Genomic DNA, 10,211 nt, shown 5'->3' with positions numbered 1-10,211 from the left:
AAGCTCCTTGATGAAAAATGTTCTGCTTTAGCATAGGAGAAAGAGATTAAGCAACGGAACATCTTCTAGGACTCCCAAGGTGTCTAAATTTGAACTGCTCTAACACCTTAGCTACAGCCAACTACAGTGTTATCCAAACATCTTCAACTCCAGACTTCTCACTGTCATTATGAACCCTCCATCAACTGAACAAAAATAAGTAAATACTTGTGCCTAGTCTTCTTCATACCGTCATTCCTCGAATACCCATTGAGTGCCTACTTGTGTTAGTAATCTATTGCCCCATAAAAAATGATCCATTTGCAGCCAATTAAGCCGACCGTGCTCTTTTCTACATGGGGGTCTGGCGTGTAATGGCTGCAAAGAGCAGTCTCCTCGGTAGTGTGTGCAGCCTGTTGCCTGTAAGGGTCGCCCTAATGGACCTTGGAAACGGCCCTTTCCAGTAGTCATTTGTGACTGCCATGCTGTCCCCAATCTAGGCTCCAGACAGGTATGCGTGGTGCCTTTGGAAAGCCCCAGGGCACAGTGGCCACGGTCCATATTGGCCAAATCATAATGTGAATCCGCACCAGGCTGCAGAACAAGGAGCATGTGACTGAGACCCTACACAGGGCCAAGGTCAAGTTCCCTGGCCGCCAGGAGAGCCACATTTCCAAGAAGTGGGGATTCACTAAGTTTAATACAGATGAATTTGAAAACATTGTGGCAGAAAAGCGGCTCATCCCACATGGCTGTGGGGTCAAACACATCCCTGATTGTGGCCCCTGGACACATGGCAGACCCTGCACTGAGGGCCTTGACGCCGTCCCCTCCTCACGCATGCCCACCCATAAATCCTACTTTCCTGTCAAAAAAAAAAAAAAAATCCAAACCTGGGTGGCTTAAAGCAATAAACATTGATTATCTCACATTTTCTTTGGGTCAGATATCTGGGCACAGCTTACCTGGGTCCTCTGCTTCAGAATCTCTCACAGACTGTAAAGAAGGCGTCTGTGGCTATAGTCATCTCAAGGCTTGACCGGGGAAGGATGTACCTCCAAGCTCATGTGGTTTTTGGCATCCCCAAGTTCCTTGTAAGCTGTTGTCGAGAAGCCACCCTCAGTTTCTTGCTCCATGGGCTTCTCCAATATGGCAGCCTGTTCATTGAACATGTAAGCCAAGAAAACAAGAGTGAGAGTCTGCTAGCAAGAGAGGGGTCAAAATCTTTTGTAACGTAATCATAAATGTGACACCCCATTTTTCTGTCCATATGCTATTGTCAGAAGCAAGGCACTAACTAGGTCCTTCCTACATTCAACGTAGGGGATTACACAAGGAGGTGAATACTAAGTCAGGGGTATCACTGGAAGCCAGGTCAGAAGTCACCAACCACACTTCTCTATGGCAGGCTCTGTGCTTTGTGATGAAAATATGGTGATGAACCAGAAAAATAAGGCTGTCTCCCTCCTGAAGCTCACTGTCTGGGTTTGAGATACTGAATCATGAAACTCCAGGAGACATCTGTAATACGGAGACAAGGGAAAAAGCAGGAGGGTAGAGAGATTCAGCCATGCTTTCTTAGAGGTCCTTAGAGGTCAGGTGGATGAATGAGAAGTGGGTTTCTGAAAATTCCTTTAGAACTCACTAGGGCAATTTCCAGTATAGATGGAGTATATGGATGCTAACAGGAAGTAATTAAAAAGGTGCAAAATAACTTCTCTAATAAAACTGCTGCTTAAAATCTCTTTACAAGAAGAGAATGCCTTTCATGTCTTAATTACAAATGTGTTCTAATGCAAATAGTTCTGGAACCGGTCATAGCTTGTCACACGGTCAAACTAAAGTGCAAACACCTGGATGTCAGATTCTTCATGAAAGCAAGTTTGGTAGGGGAGGCCCCTGCCATGGTGGGGAATCGCAAGAACAAGGGGAACTTGGTGGGTTGCTATTTTTCTCATTATTTCAGAGAGTAGCCCCTGCTTGCAAAATAGGGGTCACAGTAGTACTTTATGTGACAGGTAGAATAATGACCCTTCCCAAAGATGTGCACACCCTAATCCCCAGACTTTGTGACTATGTTACTTTACATGGCAAAAGGGACTTTTCAGATGTGAGTAAGATGATGAACCTTGAAATGGGACGATTATCCTGGATTATCTATGTGGATACAATTTAGTCACGGGAGTCCTTAAAGTGGAAGAGGAAGGCAGAAGAGCAGGAGAGGGAGATGCAAAGAGAGAAGAGGCAGGAGAAATTCAAAGCATGAAGATGGAGGAAGAGGGCAAGAATCAAGGAATGTGGCTAGCCTCTGGGAGCTGGGAACAGTCTTAAGCCATTAGACAACAAGGACGTGGAGACCTCAGTCTTATCGCTGAAGACACTCAATTCTGCCGCAACCCGAACGAGCAGGGAAATGGATTCTCCCCTAGAGCCTCCAGAAGGGATGCAGCCCTGCAGGCACTGATTTTAGCCCCATGAGATCCAACTCAGACTTCTGACCTACAGAACTGTAAGATAATAAATCTGTGTCATTTTAAGCTAAGTTTGTGGTAATTCATCATGATGGCAAAAGAAAACTAATATCCTTACTCATTGGATTCTTTTAAGGACTCAAATCATTAATATATGTTGAGAGTACTGGAAATGCATCTGGCACACAGTTAGCAAGTGCTGTGCACATGTTTCCCATTATTGTGACCCTGCAACCTGGGAGTTCTGAGCTGATAGATGGAAAAACATGGCCCAGCTGGAAAAAAAAAAGGCTTAAGGAATGTCTCCACATACTGTCTATTTCCAAATAAATCTCCTTTAATGATCACATGTGTCATGGAATAAGCTGCAGGTTCCTGATGCCAGAGCCTGAAAGGAAGGTGATCAGTGAACAATATTTTTAGTACTACCCAGTAAACTGAATAAAGGGCCCACTGGCCTTTCATGATCTAACATTCTATTTTTTTCATTCTGGTAAAGTAATTTTCTCTGGATTTAGAGTAATACATTTAGCATTGAAATAAGACTTGAACCATCTGTCAAACCTAAAAACAAATCTATTTCATGATATGTGTTCATCTTATTATTGCCAGAATATATTTTTTTCTCCCTTTTTTCTGTTTATTCACCACCTTATTCACCACCATATGCCCAGCACTTACATTGCCAACACCAACCAAAGAGTTGCTAGCTGAATGAGGTAGAATCACTGCAAGAAATATTAGGGTATTTTTTTTAACCCTACTTATCTTTCTGCTCAGCTCCTGTAGTTACTAACAAATCATCAGGATCAAGAATCTTGCAGGTAGAAAGGGAAACCAAGATCTTTAGGACCAGTCCTATCATCAGGGAGTTTATAAACTTGTGGAGAGATTAAAATGCATGCCAAAGAATAACTGGCAATACAGGGCAATGCATCATACAATGGTGGTCTCAACGTATGGGGTATTTACTCTGTGGCCTGCAGGGTAATCTCAGGCTATGCAAGAACAGAGCACTAAATCACACTGAATCAAGAAAGCCACTTTGCTTTCCATCCTTCTGACTACTTTCAGAAGAAATCCTCACTTCCATGCTAGGGTGCCCTCTAAATTCTTCTCATACTTGGTTTGTCTATGCCACCCAGAGAAGAAGCCTCAGGCTGAGAGACCCAGGCTGGCCCAGTATAGCTAAAATTTAATTACATTTTTTGGCCCCTGCTGTATTTATTTCCATAGATACCTTCTGTTTATGGCAAGTGAAACGCCTTTCTATTTTTAGTAGTGGTATAATGTTTTCTTTTAAAATTACTTCACTTAAAGTTTTAAAAAGTGAGTCTAATTTCAATTTGTTTAAAGTGAATACTGCCCCAGATGGTTCATTGACATGGCAACAATTATAAAAGTGTTATAAGAATAACTAAACTTTGGGATAACAAAATGGAGTGTGTGGTAGAAGCATAGATGTAATATCTGAGAGGAGGGAGTCACTGTAGTCAACTTGGTCGGTCAGGTTCTGAGAGGTCATGATGGAAGGAAGTGGAGTCTGGTGCTGGGTTTGCCATGGTTGAGGATATGGTTGTATAGATGCAGGAGTGGGAAGTCTGAACCAAAGCAGGAATGGCCTTAGATGGCAGTAAGCAGAGCATTTCCACTAAGGCACAGGTGTGTGGGGGGTAAGTTGTGACAGATGAACCTTAATGAGGTTGTAGAAAACCTTTCATTACAAGCTCTCCTCCATTGCCTCAACTAAAAATTGTTTGCTTCTTCTCTCCAGGAGCTGACCCAGAACTAGTTCCCGGGTGCCCGATGATGGTGCAATGTAAGGAGGCCCCTCCTATACTTTGGGATCCTGTGTCACTGCACTGCTGTGGTTGATGGAGTTGCTGGTGGCACTTTCACACACCTCAAACCTTCTGCTGCACAGCCCGTCAGCAAAGGCTATAGAGCCCTCTGATGTGTTAATACCAATATTCACTTTATTTATATACCATCTGAACCATTTGCAATGTGGAGCTAACCGGTATCTCCCTCACTTTCAAGAGTCTGCAACTCTAGGAGATGCCACTGAGCTCAACATGAATACTCATGGCTTGTTTAGAATGTGTGAGCTAAAAAAGTCCTGTTTTATATCTAGGAATCTCCCAATAGCCATTCTAAAATTAATCATGTATGCTCCTCTGCCTGTACTTAATAGTAACGGAAGGGCTGAATTTCCTGGGGTAGAGACATGGATGCAGCTGGCAGTTTTAGGATTTTAAATTTCATATATTTTAAATTCCTTTGTTTAAAGAGTATATGTCTTTAAAGTATAAAGAATGCAAGTGTTAGACCTCAGGATTGACATTTTTAGCCTAAAACATTAATGATGGTACCGCCTCTCTCCACCTGCAAAGACACCTGCAGTCTTTCTGATCACCAGAGACACGGCTACTTCATTTCTTAATGCTAAGGAGGGGGATCATGAGAATCCCAGCAGGGATAAAATGGGAGCTCAGCTGGCTTAGTGTCCTGGAAAAGTAGGACCTTGCTGATTGTGTTATGAGAAGGGCAAGAGGAAGTCTTTGAAACCCGAGATGTGGTTTTCCTGACATCACCTATCACTAGGGACTGAAGTCTTTGGATTCAGGCATTATATCTCCATGGTTCATATCCTTTGAAAAGTATCACAAGGTACAATGGCATCTTAGCATGAATCATAAACCCCTCAGAGTCATCATGGGGCAAAAGATACATATAAAACTGATAGAAAAGAGGCTTAAGAGAGAATCAGTACATGAGAAAAGCAGTGTTTAATGAGCTTACTTTGAATGCCTGGTGAAGAAGAGGCAGGAGTGATGTACACAGTATTTTACAATAATGTAGTATGGGCACTGAAAGGACACCTCAACCTAATCAGAATATGTACAGGCCCTCAACAGCTGGTAGGGCTACAATGGTACATTCTGACTGAACACCAGTACTAAGAAGGGGGGGGCCGTCATTTAGGAGGGCACCCCAAGGACATACTCTAAGAGCTCATGTAATATGCACTCATTCAAGATAGAGAATACTTACTGAGTTACTACTGTGTGCAATGTATTGTACCAAGTGTGTGTGTGTGGTGGGGGGAATTTTCAAAAGGACTGCGCTTTATATCTAGGCATTGTGCATTACCATAACAAATAATGTTTAGGATGTTCTTGTTTAACTCTATATTCGATAGTGTACTTAGCAATAAAAAAAGAAGCAGTAAAATGATGTCACTGTACGAAACTGGCAACAGTACGTGGACCCACTGCACCCTACCTCAGCTCTATGCACGTCTGTGGGCTGTAACAGCGATACCTCATTCTCTCAGGGCTTCTGTTTAGCCTGAGCTGCCTCCCACTGAGCTCATTAGGTCATGAGCTTCATGGAGATCCACTAGGAAAAAGACCCGTCTGACCCCACATGATGATGAGAAACAAGTGACAACCTGTCCTCCTCAGACAAATTCTTTTGTCTTAAGCTCTGGGGTTTCCATCTATTTACTGAAAGTTGTACAATTAACAAGCAGCTTCCCTTTTAGGCTGTCATTTGAGGCTAGTGTTTTCAGAAAAGCTGATGTAGAAAAGTGACAAATGACACAGGGGTTAAAAATTACCAACCATGGTAGAATGATACACTAAAATTGTCATTAAAATGTCACATTTCTCCCAGTGGATGATTAAAAGCATGTTGTCTTCTTGAGACACTGGAGAAATGGTGAGACAGGAAATTTTCTGCTCAACTACTGACCAGTCAGCCTAGAGAAAAGTCATTTCAATTGAGCCACCAGGTTGCAGAAGATAGAGGAGGAATCTTTTGGGCCACAAAGTTATATAGTGGACATCCACTATTTTTGCATATCTAGCATTTGTTACCCATTCTTTTGGTAAAGGCACCTAATTTTCCTTGGGGGCTAAACCTCTCCTACTTTCAAGTCCAAATTTCTCCATCTTCTGACTCCCAAGATGGGCATATGACTCGGGCCATGTTCAGCAAAATATTGCATCCACTTGGACACGGTGATTACTATAGAGATGGGCACATGAGTCAAATGAGATAAATAAGAGTCAATAAGACTCAACCTTGAGTCCTTTTTTTAGAACCGTAGGAGGTGAGTATTCATTCCACTAGGGTTACCGAGTGGATAGGACGTCAGCCTAGCATCACCGGCAAACATTCTGCCACCGCGAAGAGAGCCCAAAGTTTGGGTGAAATAAAGAAGCTCTAATGGCAACTTCTAAATATCTGGACTGAAACCTTGGAGTTAACGTAGAACTTGAACTAAACACCCTTTATATTTAAATTAATTTGGAAGGACTTTCTAAACAATTCAGGTTATTTTTGCCAGGAGCATTTGTATCTGCTTACTCTAGGTAACAAGTTGAAAGTCTTTGTTTCTTGGTTAAAAAAATTTAGATTTCAAAATTTGAGAGATGGGAGCATTCCCATGGCCCTGAACTTTCTCCTTAGGCAACAGCCAATTGTTCTGGTCCTGAATAAGATTTAGAGTCGTGAAGAGGTGGACAAGCAGATGAAAATGCCTAAATGCCACAAAGAGTGGTCTACCCTAAAGCAGGAAAGTCTAACTACTGACACAGAGACATCAAGCCTAATTCAGCAAAGTCATCTGTGATTTTCCTTGCAGTCTTTAGAGCAGCACAAAACAGTTAACTACTCTGCAAATCACTCCTTATTATATTCTGTCTTTCTGATTAAATTTTATATCCCATCTTTTCATTGACAAACTCTATCCTGAAGAGCAAGAAATAACACCATCACTGTCTATCAAGGTATCTGGTATTTGGGGAAATCTTTAAAAGCATGGAAGAAAATTAGAAATGTGTGATAAAGAATGCATTGTCCTACAGCTGTTAATTATGGGTCTGACTGAAAAGAGTTCCATGTAAATACACTTTTTTAAAGGACTGATTTTTATCAAGAGGATGATAATAACCATAATGGAATGGAAACATCCATTCTGATGCACTGGAAGACCAACAGTTACAAATCTATATCTTCCTATGTTATCAACTCTCTGCTTGTAGACAAATAAAAGGATATTGGAATGTTTTCTATTTTTGTTTTCTTCAATTTATCTTGTTTTAGCATTTGATCAACATAGAATTAAAGGTGAGACCACTGGGATCACTGAGGAAACAGTGAAGTGTGAATTCTGGAGGTAGATTAACTGATCTTGGCTCAGCCAATGACCATTTGTGTGGATTTAGACAAGTGCCTTAACTTTTCTGAGCCTTAATTTCTTCATTTATGCAATGGGAAACATTACCAGCCACACCAGTGTATAGGGGATTTAAATAAATACTACATATAAAACACGGAATTTTTTAAGGACTCAATAAATATTTCTCATTACTATTCTTACTACTGTTAGCAGCTCGAATCCCTCAGGTAGGAGCTGATATTCCACAGTGGTTTAAGGGTCTTAGCCCAGAATTACTCAGATGAGTTGTGGGTCCAGGTCTAGAACTCAGGTTTCTAGATTCAAAGATCTGTGCATTTAATTCCCACCTTCAAAATATTCTATTTGCATCATATTTTTAACTACAGTTGGGAAACTCCAGATATTTCCTTTAAAAAAACAGGTTATGGAGGAGCTTCAAGATGGCGGAAGAGTAAGACGCGGAGATCACCTTCCTCCCCACAGATACATCAGAAATACATCTACATGTGGAACAACTCCTACAGAACACCTACTGAACGCTGACAGAAGACCTCAGACCTCCCAAAGGGCAAGAAACTCCCCACGTACCTGGGTAGGGCAAAAGAAAAAAGAAACAACAGAGACAAAAGAATAGGGATAGGACCTGCACCAGTGGGAGGGAGCTGGGAAGGAGGAAAGGTTTCCACACACTAGGAAGCCGCTTCGCGGGCGGAGACTGCGGGTGGTGGAGGGGAGAAGCTTCGGAGCCACGGAGGAGAGCGCAGCCACAGGGGTGCCGAGGGCAAAGCGGAGAGATTCCTGCACAGAGGATCGGGGCCAACCAGCACTCACCAGCCCGAGAGGCTTGTCTGCTCGGCCGCTGGGGCGGGCGGGGGCTGGGAGCTGAGGCTCGGGCTTCGGTCGGATCGCAGGGAGAGGACTGGGGTTGGCAGCGTGAACACAGCCTGAAGGGGCTAGCGCACCACAGCTAGCCGGGAGGGAGGCCGGGAAAAGGTCTGGAGCTGCCGAACAGGCAAGAGACTTTTTCTTGCCTCTTTGTTTCCTGGTGCACAAGGAGAGGGGATTCAGAGCGCCGCTTAAAGGAGCTCCAGAGACGGGCGCGAGCCGCGGCGATCAGCGCGGACCCCAGAGACGGGCATGAGACGCTAAGGCTGCTGCTGCCGCCACCAAGAAGCCTGTGTGCGAGCACAGGTCACTCTCCACACCTCCCCTCCCAGGAGCCTGTGCAGCGCACCACTGCCAGGGTCCCGTGATCCGGGGACAACTTCCCCGGGAGAACGCACGGCACGCCTCTGGCTGGTGGAACGTCACGACGCCTCTGACGCCGCAGGCTCGCCCCGCCTCCTCTGTACCGCTCCCTCCTCCCCGCCTGAGTGAGCCGGAGCCCCCGAAGCAGCTGTTCCTTTAACCCCATCCTGTCTGAGTAAAGAACAGACGCCCTCAGGCGACCTACACGCAGAGGCGGGGCCAAATCCAAAGCTGAACCCCGGGAGCTGTGCGAACAAAGAAGAGAAAGGGAAATTTCATCCAACAGCCTCAGGAGCAGCGGATTAAATCTCCACAATCAACTTGATGTACCTGCATCTGTGGAACACCTGAATAGACAATGAATCATCCCAAATTGAGGAGGTGGATTTTGGGAGCAAAGATATATTATTTTTTCCCCTTTTTCTCTTTTTGTGAGTGTGTATGTGTATGCTTCTGTGTGTGATTTTGTCTGTATAACTTTGCTTTTACCATTTGTCCTAGGGTTCTGTCTGTCCATTTTTTTTATTACTTAAAAAATTTTATTTTTCTTAATAATTATTTTTTATTTTAATAACCTTATTTTATTTTATTTTATCTTCTTCTTTCTTTCTTTCTTTTTTTTCTCCCTTTTATTCTGAGCCGTGTGGAGGACAGGTTCTTAGTGCTCCAGCCAGGCATCAAGGCTGTGCCACTGAGGTGGGAGAGCCAAGTTTAGGACACTGGTCCACAAGAGACCTCCCAGCTCCATGTAATATCAAATGGTGAAAATCTCCCAAAGATCTCCATCTCAGTGCCAAGACCCAGCTCCACCCAATGACAAGCAAGCTACAGTGCAGGACACCCTATGCCAAACAACTAGCAAGACAGGAAAGCAACCCCATCCATTAGCACAGAGGCTGCCTAAAATCATAATAAGACCACAGACACCCCAAAACACACCACCAGATGTGGACCTGCCCACCAGAAAGACAAGATCCAGCTTCATCCACCAGAACACAGGCACTAGTCCCCTCCACGAGAAAGTCTACACAACCCACAGAACCAACCTTAGCCACTGGGGACAGACACCAAAAACAACAGAAACTACGAACCTGTAGCCTGTGAAAAGGAGACCCCAAACACAGTAAGTTAAGCAAAATGAGAAGACAGAGAAACACACAGCAGATGAAGGAGCAAGGCAAAAACCAACCAGACCTAACAAATGAAGAGGAAATAGGCAGTCTACCTGAAAAAGAATTGAGAATAATGATAGTAAAGATGATCCAAAATCTTGGAAATAGAATAGACAAAGTACAAGAAACGTTTAACAAGGACCTAGAACTAAA

The 10,211-nt window shown here is 43.6% G+C and overlaps 1 non-coding gene across 1 annotated transcript; it reads left to right on the top strand.

Annotated features, from left to right (window-relative positions):
* The first annotated feature begins 300 nt into the window (after positions 1 to 300).
* Positions 301 to 435, top strand: LOC133079175 (small nucleolar RNA SNORA70). Its single transcript, XR_009698074.1, has one exon. It is a non-coding gene; the product is annotated as a small nucleolar RNA SNORA70 (small nucleolar RNA).
* Positions 436 to 10,211: the final 9,776 nt, after the last annotated feature.

This window comes from Eubalaena glacialis, chromosome 1 (genome assembly GCF_028564815.1).
Source record: "Eubalaena glacialis isolate mEubGla1 chromosome 1, mEubGla1.1.hap2.+ XY, whole genome shotgun sequence".
Classification (NCBI taxonomy): Eukaryota; Metazoa; Chordata; class Mammalia; order Artiodactyla; family Balaenidae; genus Eubalaena; species Eubalaena glacialis.
The sequence above is the reverse complement of the archived record's forward strand: the minus strand, read 5'-3'. Positions and strand labels throughout refer to the sequence as shown.